Source organism: Oncorhynchus nerka, linkage group LG25, assembly GCF_034236695.1.
Source record: "Oncorhynchus nerka isolate Pitt River linkage group LG25, Oner_Uvic_2.0, whole genome shotgun sequence".
NCBI classification, from domain to species: Eukaryota; Metazoa; Chordata; class Actinopteri; order Salmoniformes; family Salmonidae; genus Oncorhynchus; species Oncorhynchus nerka.
Window position 1 is genome coordinate 53023061 of NC_088420.1, and position 25434 is coordinate 53048494.

Below are 25434 nucleotides of genomic sequence, written 5' to 3' on the forward strand. Positions count from 1 at the left end.
CCGATTGCTGCAGCTGTACATAGTCTATTGGTAAATAGCCCACCCATTTTCACCTACCTCATCCCCATACTGTTTTTATTGATTTACTTTTCTGCTCTTTTGCACACCAATATCTCTACCTGTACATGACCATCTGATCATGTATCACTCCAGTGTTAATCTGCAAAAATGTAATTATTCGCCTACCTCCTCATGCCTTTTGCACACAATGTATATAGACTCCCCTTTTTTTTCTACTGTTTTATTGACTTGTTAATTGTTTACTCCATGTGTAACTCTGTGTTGTCTGTTCACACTGCTATGCTTTATCTTGGCCAGGTCGCAGTTGCAAATGAGAACTTGTTCTCAACTAGCCTACCTGGTTAAATAAAGGTGAAATAAATAAAAATAAATAAAATAAATACCTGCTGGAGCGCGTGCTACAGGTGGGTGCTGTGATTGTGACCAGCGAGGTGAGATAAGGGGGGACTTTACCTAGCAGGGTCTTGTAGATGACCTGGAGTCAGTGGGTTTGGCGACGAGTATGAAGCGAGGGCCAGCCAATGAGAGTGTACAGGTCGCAGTGGTGGGTAGTATATGGGGCTTTGGTGACAAAACAGATGGCACTGTGATAGACTGCATCCAATTTATTGAGTAGGGTATTGGAGGCTATGTTGTAAATCACATCGCCGAAGTCGAGGATTGGTAGGATGGTCAGTTTTACAAGGGTATGTTTGGCAGCATGAGCGAAGGATGCTTTGTTGCGAAATAGGAAACCAATTATAGATTTAACTTTGGATTGGAGATGGTTGATGTGAGTCTGGAAGGAGAGTTTACAGTCTAACCAGACACATACATATTTGTAGTTGTCCACATATTCTAAGTCAGAGCCGTCCAGTGTAGTGATGTTGGACAGACAGCATGCACTGACTGGCAAGTGTCTTCACTGACATTTTCAACTTGTCCCTGTCTGAGTCTGTAATATCAACAGGTTTCAAGCAAACCACCATAGTCCCTGTGTCCAAGAACACTAAGATAACCTCCCTAAATGACTACCGATCCGGAGCACTCAGGTCAGTAGTCAAGTGCTTTGAAAAGCTGGGCATGGCTCACATCAACACCATTATCTCGGAAACCGTAGACCCACTCCAATTTCCATACCGCCCCAACACATCCACAGATGATACAATTTCTATTGCACTCCACACTGCCCTTTCCCACATGGACAAAAGGAACAGTATACAGAGGCACCCAGACCTACGTCCCCGATATCTTTGTCTCTTTCTCGTGTGAATGATGGGGATTTGGGCCTTGTCGGGTGTCTGAAGTAAATCCTTTGCATCCCACTCGTTAAATAAAACATCTTTGTCCAGTTCCGAGGTGAGTAATTGCTGTCCTGATATCCAGAAGCTATTTTCGGTCATAAGAGATGGTGGCAGAAACATTATGTACATAATTAGTTGTGAAAAAAACTCACACAGTAGCACAATTGGTTAGGAGCCCGAAAACGGCAGCCGGCTCCTCCGTTGCCATTCTCTCTGCTATGATGGTGCGTGACTTTCATATACTCTAGGTAAAGAGACAGGCCTTAACAAATGGGAGTTGTAAATGTCGTGGACAGTTTCACCCAACTGGAACATCCTTTAGGGTTCTACTCTCAGAAAATGGGTTTGAATAAGCTATATTCACTGGTGCAAAGACAAATGTATAAATAAAATGAAACAATCATATGCTAGAGCTTCTAGGTTGCAGTTTGTTGGAGTAAATTGAGACATGGATTGTTTGTGTGCCATTCAGAGGGTAAATGTGCAAGACAAAATATTGAAATGCATTTGAACATGGTATGGGTGCCAGGCGCACCAGTTTGTGTCAAGAACTGTAACGCTGCTGGGTTTTTCACACTCAACAGTTTCCCTCGTCTATCAAGAACGGTCCACCACCCAAAGGACACCCAGCCAACTTGGCACAATTGTGGGAAGCAATGGAGTCAATATGGGCCAGCATCCTAACATTTTGTCCACTCAGCGTTGCCATTCTAGGATATTGAGTGAAAAGTTATGACCAGCAGTAAAACCTAGTTGAATGTCAAACAGGGTCAGAGATCCAATGGTTAGAGCCTTCGGCCATGGCAGCAGTCTAAGTCTTTCGTTGCCATGCTGTATTGGCCTGGCTACCATTCAACCAACCTCCAGCATTCCTCAATCGATACGGACGGATACAGACTGTAAATAAGCAAGGTCCTCTGGGAAGGAGGCAGAATCACATGATCTCAATCAATACACTGGCCAGCGTGTTTGTGGTCTGTAATGCAGAATCCCTATACGGGTGTAGTTACTGATATCTTCTCATTAATTTAATGATTGGACAATTAATACTTCATGATGTGTCTTCTACTGCATTAATAATTTACAAACAAGCATTTTGTTTTTGTTCTCTCTGAGGGTTTGAGGAAAATACTTCAAAACGTGTCAATATGATCCTGTAGGCATACAGCAAAAACAACTCCGAAAGAGACGAATAAGGGTATGTAAATGTCTGATATTTTGAAAGATGTCAATACGATAAGTCCAGAACGGAAAATGTTATCTTCTGAGAGACAAATCAATAGTGCCAATCTCACACCCAGGAGAGCTTGCTGCTCAAGTCTTTATTGATGCTTTTTGAGGCGCCACCACCCTGCCACCCCTCTGCCTCGCCTCGGCTCCCTCTCTGCCCCCAACACACACACACACACACACACACACACACACACACACACACACACACGGCTATAGATCGAAGAAAACCTTCAAGACATAATTGGCTGTATATCATTTCCGTGGAGTCTTCTTTGAATTTCAACAAAAAATATATTGTTTTCCTTTGAAACCACCAAACCTTTAAAAAACATGTTTTTACATCAATCGAAGCCTGGAGTTTAGCGATAGATGAAATGTGAAATTGGCTTTCTGTTCACTTGGGGCCCAATTCCGACTAAGGAAATGATGCACTTCGAAGTAGTTGGTATTCTCAGACACCTTATCAAGGTACAGTTAAAAATCCTACAATGTGATTTTCTGGATTTTTTTCTCATTTTGTCTGTCATAGTTGAAGTGTACCTATGATGAAAATTACAGGCCTCTCATCTTTTTAATTGGGAGAACTTGCACAATTGGTGGCTGACTAAATACTTTTTTGCCCCAATGTATGTGCCCTCTATTCACCATTGTTTTGTTGGTTGTTGTTCCCATGTCCGTTGGTCTTGTGGTTTTGTTCTGCGCGTATTGTGTACTTGTTATTAAGGGTCTCGTCCCGTGTATTTATTAGAGGTTTAACATCACTCTGTTTGTTACATCCCTATGTTTGTATACGTGTTTGCTTTGGGCTTCGTCCCTGTGCCTTTCATGTCATGTTGTATTTTTGGGTGGAGTATTAAAACCCCCTATTACGTCTTCTTGTGCCTGTCTGCAATAATTTATACATGACAGGAATGAGTAGGTGGGTCCTGTCACGAAACGGCTCGAAGCCCGTTACAAAAGGGAGACAACGTGGAGATAAAGAATAGCAAAATATATTTATTAACTGAAGTGAATACAATTAACAATGGTGTGTGTTTAGTCAGTAGTGTAAGTGAGTGGTCGCTTGTATACATGTGATAAAGAGGGGTGTTGAAAGTTGCCAACGCAAACAAACCAAATAGCCATAAAAATGCCACAACTAAAATCTGTCTGTCTGCATGGAGATTCTTCTCAATGAATGGGGAAGAGGTGCATTTATCCTGGGACACCCAAACCCAGGTGTCTCCCATTTTACTGACGACCCTCCCGGCTCCGCCCACCGACATCTTATTGAAGAAAGAAGCCCAAAGAGAGAGAATTCGGCAGACAGAGTGGGAGGGTCGTCACAGTCCAAACTTTTGACTGGTACTGTATATCTAAAACAAGTGCGATTTATATTTACAATTCCCTTATCCAAACGGATGACTAATTTACCTAGTTCTTATATACAGTAGTGTTATTTCTATCTGAAAAAAATAAAGTAAATGCTTCTTCCATTTGGAACCGGTAGGTTCGCAAAACCTTATGAAGACACACCACCGAAAACGAATAGCAGGTGAGTAGCATGATATTCTCATGCTTAAATTCAAGGTCAGAATACACATGGAGAGAAAAGTGCATGAAAAGGGAATGACACCTACGCTTAACACGGTTCGGACATAAAGCCAAGGCTATTTATTTTGGATTTGACCTCTGTGTGCCTGTGGAACCTCTCAAAAGTCTCCCGGTTAATTAAAACAACAATTTAAGACCCATTCGATGGGAAAGAAGAGTGAAGGATGACAGAATATTATACAGCATCTCTGTGGAAAATGTTACAAAAGGGAGCCGTGAATGGACACTGGTGTAATTTGTGCTTAATTGTGGTCAGAGAAATTATGGTAGTGACAATCACTCTTCTTGTGAGGTACAAAACGTCCTATTTTTCTTCAATAGCTAATAAATAGATCAGAGACCCCTGTCTTGTTCCTCTTGACAAGTTAATAGGCTCTGATCTTTGACTACTTGTATTAGAGTTGGATGTGAGTCTCTCCCGATCTGTAGCCTGTACACAGATCTAGCTGTGCTGTCTTGCCAATTCCTATGGTCATTGTCATAGACTAGCCCGTCTCTCTGCAGCCAAACTCTGAGTCAGGTTGCCTCCATGAGGCAGGATTTAACTGCAGGGAGAGGTGGATGTTTATCAGAAAACCTGGTATTTAACTTTGTAGGACACATTTCTATTGATTGGTCTTTGTAATTTTCTCTGCAGTAGATTGAGCCCCTCTTCACAGGCTGGCTGTGTGCATTAAAACAAACATGCAGAGCTGGGAGCTTCGCTGTCGCTGAGCCATTTGGGCCTTGGAGACCCACTTCACATCATCATTGCAGTGGTTTAGCCTCAATAGACTACCAAAATGGGGGTTTGTTTAGTTGAAGAGACACACATTACATGTTGGCCTATCCAGCAGTGTATAACAAAGCAATAAGGCCCGAGGGGGTGTGGTATATGGCCAATATACCATAGCTAAGGGCTGTCCTTACGCATGACGCAATGCGGAGTGCCTGGATACAGCCCTTAGCCGTGGTATTTTGGCCATATACCACAAACCCTCGAGGTGCCTTATTGCTATTATGAACTGGTTACAAATGTTTTGTCATACCCGTGGTATATGGTATGATATACCATAGCTGTCAGCCAATCAGCATTCAGGACTCGAACCACCCAGTTTATAATTGAAATTGTGGGGCCGGTCTTTCACTAGTATAACCACACATTTATACATATCTTGTGTTAAAATAACAGATTTTTTGCTATGCCAAAACATGATTCCTTGTATATCTAGTTTCCTTACTCTAGATGAAGAAGTAGTTTACACTCACATTAAAAGGTTATTCAATTCAAGAATGCAGTACAGCAGCTACATTTGGATCAACTCCAAAAAGGAGTAGAGTGGAACTTCCACACGCCAGAAATGGCCATCACGCTCCCTCAAACAAATTTCTCTGACCATCTATGGCCCTGTTTTGTGAGTCAGTGGATCACACTGAGTGCTGCCCCTACTTCACCTGAATTCTCTATTCATGGCCTCTCTCATTCTGTCAGCTTTGAAGTGGCGGCGAGTACCAGTCAGACCCTGAAATACACAAGGCCCCCTTTCAGAATAACGAACACTTCAAATCAGGCTTGTTCTCTGCCTCAGCTAAAAAATAAAGTATAGTTTCAGTGTATAGCTCTGCTGTGACTGGGGTACTCAAAATCAAAGCTGAGGCGGTATCATAGTGCTTGTAAGAGAGATGATAGCTGCACAGCAGATATTGGGGGATAGTGTGGCACACAGTTTCAGTGTTAACATGATTTCATCAGGTCTGGAATGGACATAATTGGAACTGCAAAGGCACATGAAGAATGTTTCAGAGTTCTCACAAGATGTGAATGGCACAATCCAATTTATGATAAAGATCTGCCATACACAAAATATAGAATTATCCTTCTCAGTAATATAGGCGTAACATGACTCGGTATGTAACACAGGATAGAGTTTACTAAACTTGATTCCCCCATATAAAAAGAGCAATAGTTTGACATCCATTCCACAATTATTATTGTTTTAATGGCCATTAAGTCTTAACAAAACACATATTTAAAAGTAAAGTACTTAAATTAACCTAACATACACTGCTCCAAAATATAAAGGGAACACTTAAACAACACAATGTAACTCCAAGTCAATCACACTTCTGTGAAATCAAACTGTCCACTTAGGAAGCAACACTGATTGACAATACATTTCACATGCTGTTGTGCAAATGGAATAGACAACAGGTGGAAATTACAGGCATTTAGCAAGACGCCCCCAATAAAGGAGTGGTTCTGCAGGTGGTGACCACAGACCACTTCTCAGTTCCTATGCTTCCTGGCTGATGTTTTGGTCACTTTTGAATGCTGGCGGTGCTTTCACTCTAGTGGTAGCATGAGACGGAGTCTACAACCCACACAAGTGGCTCAGGTAGTGCAGCTCATCCAGGATGGCACATCAATGCGAGCTGTGGCAAGAAGGTTTGCTGTGTCTGTCAGCGTAGTGTCCAGAGCATGGAAGCGCTATCAGGAGACAGGCCAGTACATCAGGAGACGTGGAGGAGGCCGTAGGAGGGCAACAACCCAGCAGCAGGACCGCTACCTCTGCCTTTGTGCAAGGAGGAGCAGGAGGAGCACTGCCAGAGCCCTGCAAAATGACCTCCAGCAGGCCACAAATGTGCATGTGTCTGCTCAAACGGTCAGAAACAGACTCCATGAGGGTGGTATGAGGGCCAGATGTCCACAGGTGGGGGTTGTGCTTACAGCCCAACACCGTGCAGGACATTTGGCATTTGCCAGAGAACACCAAGATTGGCAAATTCGCCACTGGCGCCCTGTGCTCTTCACAGATGAAAGCAGGTTCACACTGAGCACATGTGACAGACGTGACAGAGTCTGGAGACGCCGTGGAGAACGTTCTGCTGCCTGCAACATCCTCCAGCATGACCGGTTTGGCGGTGGGTCAGTCAATGGTGTGGAGTGGCATTTCTTTGGGGGGCCGCACAGCCCTCCATGTGCTCGCCAGAGGTAGCCTGACTGCCATTAGGTACCGAGATGAGATCCTCAGACCCCTTGTGAGACCATATGCTGGTGCGGTTGGCCCTGGGTTCCTCCTAATGCAAGACCTCATGTGGCTGGAGTGTGTCAGCAGTTCCTGCAAGAGGAACGCATTGATGCCATGGACTGGCCCGCCCGTTCCCCAGACCTGAATCCAATTGAGCACATCTGGGACATCATGTCTCGCTCCATCCACCAACGCCACGTTGCACCACAGACTGTCCAGGAGTTGGCGGATGCTTTAGTCCAGGTCTGGGAGGAGATCTTTCAGGAGACCATCCGCCACCTCATCAGGAGTATGCCCAGGAATTGTACGGAGGTCATACAGGCACGTGGCGGCCACACACACTACTGAGCCTCATTTTGACTTGTTTTAAGGACATTACATCAAAGTTGGATCAGCCTGTAGTGTGGTTTTCCACTTTAATTTTGAGTGTGACTCCAAATTCAGACCTCCATGGGTTGATAAATTTGATTTCCATTGATCATTTTTGTGTGATTTTGTTGTCAGCACATTCAACTATGTAAAGAAAAAAGTATTTAATAAGAATATTTCATTCATTCAGATTTAGGGTGTGTTATTTTAGTGTTCCCTTTATTTTTTTGAGCAGTGTATTCATCTTGCTAAAATACTGTATCTGACAGTGTTTGCGTGTGCATGTTCAAGCTAAAGGTCACACTGTCACGCGGGACTAGGTGTGTGAGGAAGGAATCAGGCGCAGAGTTCCACAGGGAAAAAGTGCACTTTAATCCGGCACAAACAAACAAGCCCACAACACAGGGCGCGGAAATATATGGACCACCCAAAACACAGGGTGCCAGGTCCAGAACACGAACACACCTAACTAACGCACACACTTAACACAAAATGAATCCCGCATAAAACAAGGTCGGGTAAACGTACTTTAAATAAGGAAGCCCATCAAGCACACACAAAAGGACACAGGTGCAACTAATAAGACAAAACAAACAGACAACGATAAAGGGATCGGTGGCAGCTAGTAGGCCGGTGACGATGACTGCCGAGCCCCGCCCGAACAGTACAACCCCCGCCGCGCGCCGCCACCGGCCTCAAGGGCGGCCCGGAGGGCGAGGTGCCGGGCGATCTGGGTGAAGGCGGTGGAAGTCTCTCAGGAGAGAAGGATCCAAAATGTCCTCCACTGGTACCCAGCACCTCTCCTCCAGACCGTACCCCTCCCAGTCCACGAGGTACTGTAGGCCCCTCACCCGGCGTCTCAAGTCCAGAATGCCACGTACTGTTTACGCCGGGGACCCCTCGATGCCCAGAGGCGGCGGAGGGACCATGTGAGGGTGGTGTCCCGACACGCTAGCTCCCTGCGGACGTCCTCCCTGCGGCTACATCGGAAATGGTCCATCAAAGCTCTGTCGTTCCACCCTGCTCCTGCGGCCAAGGTCCTGAACTCCAGGGCAAAGTCCTGCGCGCTCTTCGTCTCCTGTCGCAGGTGGAACAGCCGTTCACCCACTGCACGACCCTCTGGTGGGTGATCGAACACAGCTCGGAATCGGCGGGTGAACTCGGGGTAGTAATCCCTCGCCAAGTCTGGGCCATTCCACACTGCGTTTGCCCACTCTAGGGCTCGTTTAACTTGGGTCAAACGTCCATGGAGACAGACACTGTTCACAGATAGTCACCACCAGGATTGTTTAACTTGGGTCAAACATTTCAGGTAGCTTCCACAAGCTTCCCACAATAGGTTGGGTGAATTTTGGCCCATTCCTCTTGACAGAGCTGGTGTTAATGAGTCAGGTTTGTAGGCCTTCTTCCTTGCACACGCTTTCTCAGTTTTGCCCACACATTTTCTGTGGGATTGAGGTCAGGGCTTTGTGATGGCCACTCCAATACCTTGACTTTGTTGTCCTTAAGCCATATTGCCACAACTTTGGAAGTATGCTTGGAGTCATTGTCCATTTGGAAGACCCATTTGCAACCAAGCTTTAACCTGACTGATGTCTTCAGATGTTGCTTCAATATATTCACATAATTTTCATACCTCATGATGCCATCTATTTTGTGAAGTGCACTCTCCTGCAGAAAAGCACCCCCACAACATGATGCTGCCACCCCTGTGCGTCATGGTTGGGATGGGTTTCTTCGGCTTGCAAAGATCCCCCTTTCCCTCCAAACGTAACAATTGTCAAACAGTTCTATTTTTGTTTCATCAGACCAGAGGACATTTCTCCAAAAAGTACGATCTTTGTCCCCATGTGGAGTTGCAAACCGTAGTTTGTCTTTTTATGGCGGTTTTGGAGCAGTGGCTTCTTCCTTGCTGAGCAGCGGCTTCTTCCTTGCTGAGCAGCCTTTCAGTTTATGTGGATTTAGATACTTTAGTACCCATTTCCTCCAGCATCTTCACAAGGTCCTTCGCTGCTGTTCTGGGATTGATTTGCTCTTTTCGCACCAAAGTACGTTCATCTCCAGGAGACAGAAAGTGTCTCCTTCCTGAATGGTATGATGGCTGCATGGTCCCATGGTGTTTATACTTGCATTCTATTGTTTGTACAGATGAACGTGGTATCTTCAGGCGTTTGGAAATAGCTCCCAAGGATGAACCAGACTTGTGACGGTCTACAATTTTTTTCTGAGGTCTTGGTTGATTTCTTTTGATTTTCCCATGATGTCAAGCAAAGAGGCAATGAGTTTGAAGGTTGACTCAAATGATGTCAATTAGCTTCTGAAGCCATGACATTTTTGGGAATTTTCCAAGCTGTTTAAAGGCACAGTCAACATAGTGTATGCAAACTTCTGAACCACTGGAATTGTGATACAGTGAAATAATCTGTCTGTAAACAATTGTTGGAAAAATTACTTGTGTCATGCACAAAGTAGATGTCCTAACCGACTTGCTAAAACTATAGTTTGTTAACAAGAAACGTATGGAGTGGTTGAACAACGACTTTTAATGACTCCAACCTAAGTGTATGTAAACTTCCAACCTCAACTGTACATCACCCTTTTAACTAGCCTAATTAGTTCATTAGAACTTGGTGGATGGTATTTATATGCTGTGATACATAGACTATTGGCGAAACATCAGCTGAACAGAATGACTATACTCCTGTGAACCAAGTGTTCTCCATCAGTGTGTTGAAAGATACAGTATCTCCTGGGTACACTGAGTCAGAAACAGAATCCTGGTGGTGACTATCTGTGAACAGTGTCTGTCTCCATGGACAGACCGATACCGGTTGGTTTTGCGGGTGTTTGCTTGAATAATGAATGATTTTTATCAAATGTATATCAGTCTCCTTTTAAATGTAATCAAGCCTGGCTGTACTTGTCTCCTACGGAGGACCTTTCAACATACCTTCCAGGCACTTATTGGGAATTTGCATTTACAATCGCTTCCCCTTTTTGCTGGCTGCTGTAGCCGTTCCACTGATTTGGAGAACGGTTATAAACAAAATACAGTAACCTACAGAAGTATTGGGACAGTGACAATTTTTTGTTGTTTTGGCTCTCCAGCACTTTGGATTTCAAATTATACAATGACTATGAGGTTAAAGAGCAGACTGTCAGCTTTAATTTGAGGGTATTTTCATCCATATCGGGTCCCCCCATTTTATGGAACAAAAAGTATTGGGACAAATTCACTTATGTTTATTAAAGTAGTCTAAAGTTAAGTATTTGGTCACATATTCGTAGCACGCAATGACTACATCAAGGCTGTGACTACAAATTTGTTGGCTGCATTTGCTGCTTGTTTTGCTTCGGATTATTTTGTGCCCAATAGAAATGAAAGGTGAATAATGTATTGTCATTTGAGTCACTTTTATTGTAAATAGGAATGGAATATGTTTGTAAACACTTCTACATTGACGTGGATGCTACCATGATTACAGATAGTCCTGAATGAATCGTGAATAATGATGAGTGAGAATACAGACCCACAATTACTGGGTGCCATTTGGTACACAATCTAACTCTGACCCCTCTCTTCAGTGTGCTGCAGGGGTTGCATTGCCTCATGATCGTCTCAAAGGCATCACATCACCTGCACTCTAAACATCTATTATGTCTCATCTGTTCTAATGTGGCTGTGGTCTGATATCATCATTTATAGGTCAGAACAACCTGGTAGCTGAGGCAACATAATGGATTTGACCTAAGGTAGAAGTTACATAACAAATTGTGTGCAATGCCTGGATTGTCTCATCCTTCTTTTCAATTCCTTAAACAACAAAAGATTTCTTGTTGTGTCCATGTGCTTGTGTGTGTGTGCCACTATTTAAATTTTGATAGTTTATCTTTATCTTTTACTAGGCATTGTTGAAAAAGGACCCGAAAGTAAGCATTTCACTGTTAATCTACACCTGTTGTTTACGAAGCATGTGACAAACATTTTGATTTGATAGTGTGTGTGTGTGTGTGTGTATGTGTGTGAGGCGGTCCTGGATATAGGAAAGAAACTTCACTAATAGCCTGCAGACGGAATCCAGACATTAAAATGGAATTCAACAATATACAAAAATGTATTGAACTCAGTAGGAAATCAACTAAATGTATTGAAATATAGTAATTTTCTTAAGTTTATCATATGACAACAGAATGCATCAGTGATTCGTATTTCCTGCAACTTTCTGAAGAGGCACTGAGAATTCCCCGTCTGTGTGTGCGGTGCGAGCGTCTACCACTTTGTGTAGCCACTAGCAAAGATGCTGATAAAGTCTTCTCAATTCAATGTTAACTACAAAGTAGCCTATGCTTACCTGGCAGAATTATATTATTATTTTCATCAATCCAGTGGGTATTTGTTTCGCTCTCTACCACCACAGGTGCGTTACAAAAACACCAAACAACAGCCTCTTGCTACAGTAGGTGCACACTGGAACTAAAGGGTAATTACACCCCAAAATGGACTAAAACTAAACAAAAAAATCAGACCTCGAAAGTAGTCTCTTGATTTGTTTAAGCATTGCTGTGGACTTACAACATCCAATCGAGTTTGTTTTCTATTAATAAAGTGTGATTTTGAAAAACCTGGGAAAACAAAACGGAACTTGGAAAAAAATCTAACAGACTTTATAGGGCCCTACCTGTAGTCTCTGCAGGCTCTCTTCCAAGCTCTTCTGACCTTGAGCAGGGCTCTTAAAATATGATATGCCCTTACATGCACTGTACCTGGAAGTTGGAGAAATAACGTATAAACCATTCCATAAATCCTATAACTCCTGGGTCATGAATTCTCCGCTTCCTGAGCACTAGCTAGCTTGCGTCATCTGACTTACAGACACGTTCAATATCTCCCACAATGGCCAGGAGTTGTGACACCGCTCTTAATAACATGCCGTCATCCGAACATCATACTCCCTAAAGCCGTCTCTCTTTGGGAGTAGTAGGTTAGAGACTGCCTGAGTGATACGCCACTAATATTTTGTTACATGTAAATCCGGGGGTAATGAAAAGATGAAGTCTCTTCTGTCAAGCTCCCAGTGTAATGCCTTAACGTTAACACCTCTGCTGTTTAATTTAGTTTCATCCTTTCGTTTTTACCATCCCGTCATGTTCTGAAACAGCAGATCAAAGGCTTAAAGGAGAATTAGTAGTCTTTTTCCTTCTTTATTTAACTTGATAGTACTAATCCAATTAGATGTCCTATCATTACTTTTACTTTTTCACTTATTTCAAGAGGTTTAACCCATCAAATTGTCTTTTGCTAAAAAAAAATTGAGCGGAAAACTGGTGCGTCCATCAATGGAGAGACTAGGGCGACGTGTGCTGAATTGTGGGACAGCCAGGCTAGCTTGGTGGGTGCTGCTGGAGAGTTAGTCTGTGACAGGAGTGACACGTGTGTTTTATGGAGTTCTTCAGGGGCTTTTGGGGGAATCTCGTTCCAAGCACAGCTCCTCATGGTTTGAATTAGCCTTTTGATCTGCTAATCAATTTGGAGAGGGAGAAGAAATTAACTGTGGATTTTCCACTCTTTCGCTCTCAGCCGACAAGCAAATTAATCACTCTTGCTGCATTTCATTCAATTTCTAGGGAAGAGAAGTTGGTAAAAAAACAAAAACATTTTGTAATACTTTTAATACGGGCAGGTCTATTAATGGTTACAGAGCTAGGCCAGAAAATCTGAATATGACAAAGAAATTAATAATTCACAATCCGTGTTGTTGAGTAGTGAACTCCATGTAGTTCAACTAGTCATTTAATTACATTTTGCAGTTGCTTGGTTGTCTTTGAACTAAATTCAAATCTAGGCAGTTTTTTCAGTAGTTAATTACTTTATTGCATTTCAGCAGTGTAGCTTACTACTGCAACTATACATTTGCAAAAAAAAATACAATTGTAGTTGTCACATGCTTTGTAAACAACAGGTGTAGACTGACAGTGACATGGTTACTTCCCAACAATGCAGAGAGAAAAATATTGAAAAATAATCAAATGAGGAATAAATACACAATGAGTAACGATAATGTGGTTATATACACAGGGTACCAGTCGATGTGAAGGTGTACGAGGTAATTGAGGTATACATGTAAATATAGGTAGAGTAAAGTGACTAGGTAACAGGACAGATAATAAACAGTAGCAACAGCATGTGTGATGAGTGGAAAGAAGTTCAATGCAGTTAGTTCGGATAGCTATTTGTTTAATATTTAGTGGTCTTATGGCTTGGGGGTAGAAGCTGTTCATGTCCTATTGGTTCCAGACTTCCAGGTGCATCGGTACATCTTACTCTGCGGTAACAGAGAGAACAGTCTATGACTTGGGTAGCTGGAGGCTTTAACAGTTGTTAGGGCCTTACTCCAGCACTGCCTGCTATAGAGGTCCTGGATGACACGGAGCTCGGCCTCAATGATGTACTGGGCCGTACGCACTACCCTCTGTAGTGGGTTGCAATCGGATGCAAAGCAGTTGCCATACTAAACGGTGATGCAGCCAGTCAAGATGGTCTCAAAGGTTCAGCTGGATAACTTGTTCAATCCTTTCAGCCTCCTGAGGGGTAAGAAGCGTAATCGTGCCTTCTTCACGACTGTGTTGGTGTGTGTGGACTATGTTAATTCCTTAGTGATGTGGACACAAAAGAACTTGAATCTCACAATCCGCTCCACTACAGCCTTGTCGGTGTGGATGGGGGCGTGCTCAAGCTGACATTGAGAGAAAGGTTGTTGTCCTGGCACCACACTGCCAGGTCACTGACCTCCTCTCTATAGGCTGTCTCATTGTCATTTGGGGATCAGGCTTAATACCGTCGTGTTGTCAGCAAACTTAATGATGGCGATGGAGTCATGCGCGGCCACACAGTCATGGGTGAACAGGGAGTATAGGAGGAGACTAAGTATGCACTCCTGAGGGACCCCCGTGTTGAAGTTCAGCATGGCAGATGTATAGTCTACCCTCACCACCTGGGGCGGCCCGACAGGAAGTCTAGGATCCAGTTGCAAATGGAGGTGTTCAGTCCCATGGTCCTGAACTTAGTGATGAGCTTGGAGAGCACTTTCTTGTTGAATGCTGAGCTGTACAGTCATGGCCAAAAGTTTTGAGTATGACACAAATGTTAATTTCCACGAAGTTTGCTGCTTCAGTGTCTTTAGGTATTTTTTGTCAGATGTTACTATGGAATACTGAAGTACAATTACAAGCATTTCACAAGGGTCAAAGGCTTTTATTGACAATTACATTAAGTTGATGCAAAGAGTCAATATTTGCAGTGATGACCCTTCTTTTTCAAGACCTCTGCAATCCGCCCTGGCATGCTGTCAATTAACTTCTGGGCCACATCCTGACTGATGGCAGTCCATTCTTGCATAATCAATGCTTGGAGTTTGTCAGAATTTGTGGGTTTTTGTTTGTCCACCCGCCTCTTGAGGATTGACCATAAGTTCTCAATGGGATTAAGGTCTGGGGAGTTTCCTGGCCATGGAGCCAAAATATTGATGTTTTGTTCCCCGAGCCACTTAGTTATAATTTTTGCCTTATGGCAAGGTGCTCCATGATTTAGGCAAAATCTTACCAGCAGCAATATCCTTGCCTTTGAAGCTCTTTTTGTGTAAAGCAATGATGATGACATGTGTTTCCTTGCAGGTAACCATGGTTGACAGAGGAAGAACAATGATTCCAAGCACCACCCTCCTTTTCAAGCTTCTAGTCTGTTATTCGAACTCAATCAGCATGACAGAGTGATCTCCAGCCTTGTCCTTGTCAACACTCACACCTGTGTTAACGAGAGAATCACTGACATGATGTCAGCTGGTCCTTTTGTGGCAGGGCTGAAATGCAGTGGAATTTTTGGGGGGGGATTCCGTTCATTTGCATGGCAAAGAGGGACTTTGCAATTAATTGCAATTCATCTGTTCACTCTTCATAACATTCTGGAGTATATGCAAATTGCCATCATACAAACTGAGGCAGCAGACTTTGTGAATATTCAGTCATTCTCAAAATGTTTGGCCACGACTGTAGTCAATGAACAACATTCTCACATAGGTGTTCCTCTTGTCCAGCTTTGACAGGGCCGTGTGGAGAGCAATAGTAATTGCGTCATCTGTTGGGGCGGTATGCGAATTGGAGTGGGTTCAGGGAGTCTAGGATGATGGTGTGGATGTGAGCCATGACCAGACTTTCAAAGCATTTCATGTATACAGATGTGATTGCTACTGGGAGATCGTCATTTAGACAGGTTACCTTGGTGCTTTTGGGCGCAGGGACTCTGGTGGTCTGCTTGAAACATGTAGGTATTATAGACTGGGTTAGTGAGCGATTGAAACTATCAGTGAAGACACGCACCATGCTCTGAGTATGCATCCTGGTAGTCATTCTTGCTCCGCAGACTTGTGAATGCTAACCTGTTGTGAAGATCTTACTCACATCAGCTGGTGCTCTCATACATTGTTCAGTGTTGCTTGCCTCAAAGCAAGTATAGAAAGCATTTAGCTTGTTTGGTCGACCCACGTCACCGGGCAGATCACGGCTGGGTTTCCCTTTATAATCCATGATAGTTTGCAAGCCATACTAAGTTTGACGAGCGTCAGAGCCGGCGTAGTAGTATTCGATCTTAGCCCTGTATTTACCATTTTTCAGTTTGATGGTGCATCGGAGGTCTTAATGGGATTTCATATGAGTGTCCGGATTAGTGTTCCACTCCTCGAAAGCGGTAGCTCTAGCCTTTATCTAAGTGTGGATGGTTGGGATATGTACCCCACCGTTCAATAGTATGAGGTCCGTGCTTTTACACCTGCATTGTTTGCTGTTTGGGGTTTTAGGCTGGGTTTCTGTACAGCACTTTGAGATATCAGCTGATGTACGAAGGGCTATATAAATAAATTTGATTTGATTTGTTTTAAAAAGAAAATCACATTTTTTTGTCCATTTAAAATAACATCAAATTGATCAGAAAAACAGTGTAGACATTGTAATGTTGAAAATGACTATTGTAGCTGGAAAAGGCTGATTTCTAATGGAATGTCTACATAGGCGTACTGAGGCCCATTATCAGCAACCATCACTCATGTGTTCCAATGGCACGTTGTGTGAGCTAATCCAAGTTTATCATTTTAAAAGGCTAATTGATCATTAGAAACCCCTTTTGCAATTATGTTAGCACACCTGAAAACTGTTGTTCTGATTAAAGAAGAAATAAAACTGTCCTTATTTAGACTAGTTGAGTATCTGGAGCATAGCATTTGTTGGCTCAATAACAGGCTCAAAATGGCCAGAAACAAAGGACTTTCTTCTGAAACTCGTCAGTCTATTCTTGTTCTGAGAAGTGAAAGCTATTCCATGCGAGAAATTGCCAAGAAACTGAAGATCTCGTGTACTGCTGTGTACTACTCCCTTCACAGAACCGCACAAACTGTCTCTAACCAGAATAGAAAGAGGAGTGGGAGGCCCCGGTGCACAACTGAGCAAGAGGACAATTACATAATCGAGTCTAGTTTGAGAAACAGATGCCTCACAAGTCCTCAACTGGCAGCTTCATTAAATAGTACCCGCAAAACACCAGTCTCAACCTCAACAGTGAAGAGGCGACTCTGGGATGCTGGCCTTCTAGGCAGAGTTTCTCTGTCCAGTGTCTGTTCTTTTGCCCATCTTAATCTTTTATTTTTATTGGAGAGTCTGAGATGCCTTTTTCTTTGCAACTATGACTATAAGGCCAGCATCCCAGAGTCGCCTCTTCACGGTTGATGTTGAGACTGGTGTTTTGCGGGTACTATGATTTGCAAATTTATTACAAATAAAAAAACAGATACCTTATGTACATAAGTACACAGACCCTTTGCTATTAGACTCGAATTTGAGCTCAGGTGCATCCTGTTTCCATTGATCATCATTTAGATGTTTCTACGACCTGATTGGAGTCCACCTGTGTTAAAATAAATTGATTAGACATGATTTGGAAAAGCACAAACCTGGCTATATAAGGTCAAACAGTTGCCAGTGCATGTCAGAGCAAAAAACCAAGCCATGATGTCGAAGGAATTGTCTGTAGAGCTCTGAGACAAGATTGTGTTGAGGCACAGATCTGGGGAAGGGTACCAAAAAATATCTGCAGCATTGAAGGTCCCCAAGAACACAGTGCCTTCCATCATTCTTAAATGGAAGAAGTTTGGAACCACTAAGACTCTTCCTAGAGCTGGCCACCCGGCCAAACTGAGCAATCGGGAGAGAATGGCCTTGGTCAGAACCATCTGGTCAATCTGACAGAGCTCCAGGTAGCTGTGCAGTGACACTCCCCATCCAACCTGACAGAGCTTGAGAGGATCTGCAGGGAAGAATGGGAGAAACTCCCTGAATACAGGTTTGCCAATCTTGCAAAAAAATGTGCAAAAATTTCTGAACCTGATTTTTCTTTGCCATTATGGGGTATTTTGTGTAGATTGGGGAAAAAACATTTTACTGCATTTCGAACCTTGTGGATCACCTCATGTGATTTGTATTTTCACCAATGGTGACAAAACTCTTGACCGGTTAAGTAGGTCCTAAACCAATTTAGAACGGGACTGGAGAGGCCAGTCCCCCTCTCCAGTCTGACCAGAAGGACATCATGGTCATCAATGTCGAATCCAAGAGTACAGTGAGCTGTTTGCCATCTTTGTTGGCTCTAAGATCATTTACCACTTTAATACTGCCTTTCTCTGTGCTGTGGTGGGCACAAAAACCACATTGGATTTGTTTTTAAATACCTTATTATTATTTTTGTTTTAAGTTGGCACTTAAATTATTTAGCTGTTTGAAAACCAATTAAACCAGAATGTTGCTTAATAATGGAAAATTGGAGATTGGCTGAAAATTGCTAGCAACTGAAGAATCTAGATGAACTTTCTTCAGAATGGGGTTTCACCATAGCAGTCTTTAGTGCAGTGAAGAAAGTGCCTGTGAACAGGGAGTGATTAACAATAGCTTGCACTTCAGATATGCAATTAAAACTGTTTGGTAGAAGGTGGTGGGGATAGGATCCAGAAGGCAGGTAGAAGGATTAAATTGTGATGTTCAATTTCCTAAGCATGTATTTGCCTTTGCGTGGTAGGCTAGAGCACAAATCATCAAACTTGTCATCATGTCTTGCTTGCCTGATACCCAGCTAGGGTTGAATGGCGGAACCGGTGACCGAGAGTCACCGGGATATACCGCCCAAAACCATTCCCTTTTCCCAGGATAAATAACCGCAAGAAACCGGTAAATAGCATGCCGTGAAATGGAACTCTTAACTCTTATATGCAATGTCTAAATATGGCTTCTCTACGGCCTCTGCATGATGAATCATCAACGCTGAGGGTGGGGACAGACAGCCCATCTCAGTATGGAGCGCAGTTCACAATGCACATAGACCTATCATCTCATCATGGTAACTTTTTGTTCTAATGACATTTGCTGCAGCATAGTCTGTGTTATAGTAATATAAAGACTGAATGCACATCCAATTTACCAATCTACATCTGTCTTTCAGTGGTCACCTTATTTTTTAATTGATTTATTGCATTGCTTAAATCAATGCACATGCGAGCACTCTCTCGCAGTCTTTCTCTGAGTTAACTCTATTCAAATTGCATCCAAAATAGATAATCCTGTTCTATGTTGATATATAGCCCTATTCATTTTGATGTCCTAGCCTACCTCTTTCAGGTAATACATTCAATGCATTCAATATCCTTATATTTAGCTAAATAATTATGGGTTATGCCTAATATGTCACGCCCTGATCTGTTTTCACCTGTCCTTGTGATTGTCTCCACCCCCTCCAGGTGTCGCTTATTTTCCCCAGTGTATTTATCCCTGTGTTCCCTGTCTCTCTGTGCCAGCTCATCTTGTCTGTTTCAAGTCAACCAGTGTGTGTTTTTCCCATGCTCCTGATTTTGCTATTCTCTCTTTTGCTAGTCCTCCTGGTTTTGACCCTTGCCTGTTTTCTGGACTTTGTATCCGCCTGCCTGAACAGTCTGCCTGCCCTGACCTCGAGACTGCCTGCCACTCTGTACCTCATGGACTCTGATCTGGTTTTGACCTTTTGCCTGTCCACAACTATTCTCTTGCCTACCCCTTTTGGAACAAATAAATATCAAACACTCAAACCATCTGCCTCCCGTGTCTGCATCTGGGTCTGGCCCTGAGCCATTATATACTAAGCTTCTAACTTATGGCCTCTGTTTCTTGCGCAATACGCACACACCTGTGCATGTGTATTGTGAGAAAAGCTAGACTAGAATAGCTTGCTGGACATTTCTTATAACAATGGACCAGGTAATCCAAAACTGGGGTACACGCAATGCCGTCGGGGGTACGGCAAAAAAACATTTTAACATTTTCAAACAGTACCTTTTATATTTTCCAACGGGGCTATACATTTGAGTGAGTTTTTTTTCTCACCTGAGTAGCATCGTTTCACTGCCAAAAATATCTAGTGTTCAGCGAAATAACAACACAATGTCAAATATAGGTAGCCTAGTCAAATAATTATTGAGCAGTAAGACATATAAAAGCAACAGATACCATTATTAATAAGAATGAGCTAGAAGCGTCTTATATGGTGAACTACCGAGTGGCTAGACAGGCAAACCCCATACTATTGTGGAGGACTTAATTCTTCCTGCTGCCATGGATATGGCTGGAACAATGCAGAGGAAAAAGGCCCAAAAAACTATACAGACAATTACTTCATTGAACAACACTGTTTCACGATGCATCATTGACATTGCAGGAGATGTTTTGAAACAATTACTGCTTCACAAACAAGCCAGTGAATTCTATGCATTACAGCTGGATGAGTCAACACAGCTCCTGGTATATGTCCGTTACGTTTATGGGAGGTCAATTAAGGAAGACATCCTCTTCTGCAAACCACTGGAAACCAGGACAACATGAGAGGATATTTTGACAGCTTTGTTACATCAAATGGGCTTTGGTGGTCAAAGTGTGTTGGTATCTGTACTGATGGCGCAAAAGCCATGACAGGGAGACATAGTAGAGCGGTAATGCTCGTGCAAGCAGTTGCTCCCGACGCCACTTGGGTGCACTGCAGCATCCACCGAGAGGCTCTTGCTGCCAAGGGAATGCCTGACAGTTTGAAAGACGTTTTGGACACTTCAGTGAAAATGGTCAACTTTTAAAGCAAGGCCCCTGAACTCTCGTGTATTTTTTGCATTATGCAGTGATATGGACAGTGACAATGTAACGCTTTTACGACGGAAGTGAGCTGGTTATCAAGGGGCAAAGTATTGACACTTTTTTGTTGTTAGGAGAGACGAGCTTAAAGTTTTCTTTAAAAAACTGTAGCTTATCATCCACTTTTTTGGACAACTGCTGTATTGAGCACCTAACTGGTACTTCATGTTTGAGTTTTTGCTTGTAAGCAGGAATCAGGAGGATAGAGTTATGGTAGATTTGCCAAATGAGGTTGTCATTTTGTCTATTGACTGGAGTGGGGGCTAGGGTGCAGAGAAGCTAATGGTAGCGGTTCCAAAGCAAAGCAGAGGGAAAGCAGGGTCAGAGCTCCTGTGTCTATGTTGGGCAATTGAATATTCAATCACTCACCCTGTTATTTATTTTTCTTTATATTTTTTTAACCTTTATTTTACTAGGCAAGTCAGTTAAGAACAAATTCTTATTTACAATGACGGCCTATAAACAGTGGGTTAACTGCCTGTTCAGGGGCAGAACGACATATTTGTACCTTGTCAGCTCGGGGGTTTGAACTTGCAACGTTCCAGTTACTAGTCCAATGCTCTAACCACTAGGCTAAACACTGCTATGATTTAAAATATGAATTCCTTTACAATTCTAAACTTTTGTAAGAGGTGTGCTACTCAGAACCACTCTAATGTTTAATGTATGTTGCACTTATTGTTTTGGCTTGGGTAGACGGCCTCTGTTTGGCAAGTAGTACTTCCTTTGAAATTTCCATGGTCGGTTACCTCTGAGGTCAAAGTCATCACGACTGAAGTTTGAGTCTCCACAGACCAACTGACAGCTGAGAATCTATTTTAAAATATAGTTTCTGTTGAACTTTCCCTTTGTATTAGTTCATATGAGTCACAATTGTTGACAGAGCTGTTGGCCTGGACTCAGCAATGCTAATTAATCAACCTTTGGTGAAGAGGACTCATATCATAGGATTGTTCAGGGTTTCGTATCTCAGCCCAGTTCTGCAGCCAACATGTGGTTTTGACCCACTTTCTGCCCTCATCATCAGTCCTGCAGAGGGTTGGTGCAGCTCAGATTCATTTTCCATGAATCACATTTATTCCTTGAATGGTTGTCATTGTTACAGAATTACCTGTTCCATTCTACTGCTTGCCCTCACACATCTGAATATTTCATTTATCATTATGATAATACCTTAGATATGCCATAGGATATGATTTATATAGGTTGTAGAAGATGTGTATATATTTAGGAAGCTACTCTAAAAATGTAGTTTACTAAGCTAACAATTACTTTACAATGGAAGAAGATAAGCTACACTAAACCTGCGCTAAAGAAAAATATAGTTTACTTAAAAAAAAACAAAGTAGTTCAATACATTCAAACTACTTCCTGAAATGTCATACACTACAAATTGCCAGAAAGGTCACTTTGGGGTCATATGTGAACAGAATGTGTAATTCAAATACAACTGTTAGGGCCGTGGTCCCGTGGTAGGAACATCAATCAGCGGAAATGTTCAAGAGCGCCACCTATAGTGGTTGATAAAACTCAAACTTTCATTAAAATGGACATACAATGTACTGAATTAAAGCTACACTCGTTGTGAATCTATCCACCAAGTCAGATTTGTAAAATGCTTTTCGGCAAAAGCATGAGAAGCTATTATCTGATAGCATGTATCCCCCAGAATACAGCAACGTCACCTAACGACAGATTTTGCGATAGCCGGGGGCTACTCAAAACGCAGAAATAAAATATAAAACATTCATTACCTTTGACGAGCTTCTTTCTTGGCACTCCTAGATGTCCCATAAACATCATTTTGGGTCTTTTTTCGATTAAATCGGTCCATATATAGCCTAGATATCGATCTATGAATACTGTGTGAACAACGGAAAAAAATAGCGTTTTAGAACGTAACGTCATTTTTTTAAATTAAAAAAGTCGACGATAAACTTTCACAAAACACTTCGAAATACTTTTGTAATGCAACTTTAGGTATTAGTACACGTTAATAAGCGATAAAATTCATCAGGAGGCGATGTAAATTCTATAGGTGTCCGTCTCAAAAAAATGTCTGGAGAAATCTCAACCAAAACATCCGGTCGGAGACCGGAGGGAATCGGTTCCCTTGTGTCGGTTTGACCAAGAATCAAAGCCGAATCAAATGACAAGACTCTATACATCGTGTGGAAGCTGTAGGTACTGCAACCTCGGCCTCATTTAATCCGGTTCTCCTTGAACAATTCCTGGAAGTAGTGCATGGATATTTATTTCCATTTTCAGTGATCAGATTTTCCTGCACTTTTCGATGAAACGCACGTTCTGTTATAGTCACAGCCGTGATTTAACCAGTTTTAGAAACGTCTGAGTGTTTTCTATCCACACATACTAATCATATGCATATACTATATTCCTGGCATGAATAGCAGGGCGCTGAAATGTTGCGCGATTTTTAACAAAAAGCTGCGAAAATTCGCAACTTCCCTAACAGGAAAATTAAAATGATTGCCTACTTCACCCATCTCATGTCAAGAAGGCACTGCAGTGGATAGCTGCCGTCTTACGGGCACCTGACCAATTCACTTTTTTGGCACAATGTTTCCACTAGAAGTAGGCCGATTAATTAGGGCCGATTTCAAGTTTTCATAACAATTGGAAATCGGTATTTTTGGACGCCGACTTTTATTTTATTTTTTAAACGCCTTTATTTTACTAGGCAAGTCCGTTAAGAACACATTCTTATTTTCAATGATGGCCTAGGAACGGTGGGTTAACAGCCTTGTTCAGGGGCAGAATGACAGATTTTTACCTTGTCAGCTCGAGGATTCAATCTTGCAACCTTACGGTTAACTAGTCCAACGCTCTAACCACCTGCTTTACATTGCACTCCACAAGGAGCCTGTCAGTTACGCGAATGCAGTAAGGAGCCAAGGTAAATTTCTAGCTAGCATTAAACGTATCTATGAAAAACAACAATCAAAATCACTAATTGTCACGGCTGATTTCCTTCTTTTCGTCTGAAGAGGTGTAGCAGGGATCGGACCAAAATGCAGCATGGTCCATAGTTTTTAATGAAATTAACCGAAACACTACAAAACAATAACCGAAACAGTACCGTGTGGTGAAACAAACACAGACACGGAAACAATCACCCACAAAGTACCCACAGAATATGGCTGCCTAAATATGGTTCCCAGTCAGAGACAACGATAGACAGCTGCCTCTAATTGAGATCCAATCTAGGCAACCATAGACCTACAAACTACCTAGAAAGGCAACAGCCCCATAAACATACAAAAACCCTAGACCAGAAAAAACACACAAATCTCCCATGTCACACCCTGACCTAACCAAAATAATAAAGAAAACAAAGATAACTAAGGCCAGGGCGTGACACTAGTTAACTACACATGGTTGATGATATTACTAGTTTATCTAGCGTGTCCTGCGTTGCATATAATCGATGCGGTCGCACATTCGCAAAAAAGGACTGCCGTTGCTCCAACGTGTACCTAACCATAAACATCAATGCCTTTCTTAAATCAATACACAAGTATATATTTTTCAACCTGCATATTTAGTTATTATTGCCTGCTAACATGCATTTCTTTTAACTAGGGAAAATGTGTCACTTCTCTTGCTATAGAGTCAGGATATATGCAGCAGTTTGGGCCGGTTGTCTGGTTGCGAACACTATTTCTTCCTAACAAAGACAGCCAACTTCGACAAACGGGGGATGATTTAACAAAAGCGCATTTGCGAAAAAAGCACAATCGTTGCACGACTGCACCTAACCATAAATATCAATGCCTTTCTTCAAATCGATACACAGATGTATACATTTTTAAACCTGCATATTTAGCTCAAAGAAATCCAGGTTAGCAGGCAATATTAACCAGGTGAAATTGTGTCACTTCTCTTGCGTTCATGGCACGCAGGGTCAGGGTATATGCAACAGTTTGGGCCGCCTGGCTCGTTGCGAACTAATTTGCCAGAATTTTACGTAATTATGACATAACATTGAAGGTTGTGCAATGTAACAGGAATATTTAGACTTATGGATGCCACCCGTTAGATAAAATACGGAACGGTTCGTATTTCACTGAAAGAATAAACGTTTTGTTTGAGATGATAGTTTCCGGATTTGACCATATTAATGACCTAAGGCTCGTATTTCTGTGTTATTATGTTATAATTAAGTCTATGATTTGATAGAGCAGTCTGACTGAGCGATGGTAGGCACCAGCAGGTGCGTAAGCATTCATTCAAATAGCACTTTCGTGCGTTACGCTAGCAGCTCTTCATGACTTCAAGCCTATCAACTCTGAAGATTAGGCAGGTGTAACCGATGTGAAATGACTAGCTAGATAGCGGGATGCGTGTTAAAATAGCGTTTCAAACATCACTCGCTCTGAGACTTAAAGTAGTTGTTCCCCTTGCAAAGGGCTTTTGATGGGTAAAGCTGCTTCGAGGGTGGCTGTTGTCGATGTGTTCCTGGTTTGAGCCTAGGTAGGAGCGAAGAGAGGAACGGAAGCTATACTGTTACACTGGCAATAATAAAGTGCCTATAAGAACATCCAATAGTCAAAGGTATATGAAATACAAATCCTATAATAATTACAACCTAAAACTTCGTACCTGGGAATATTGAAGACTCCTATTAAAAGGAACCACCAGCTTTCATATGTTCTGAGCAAGGA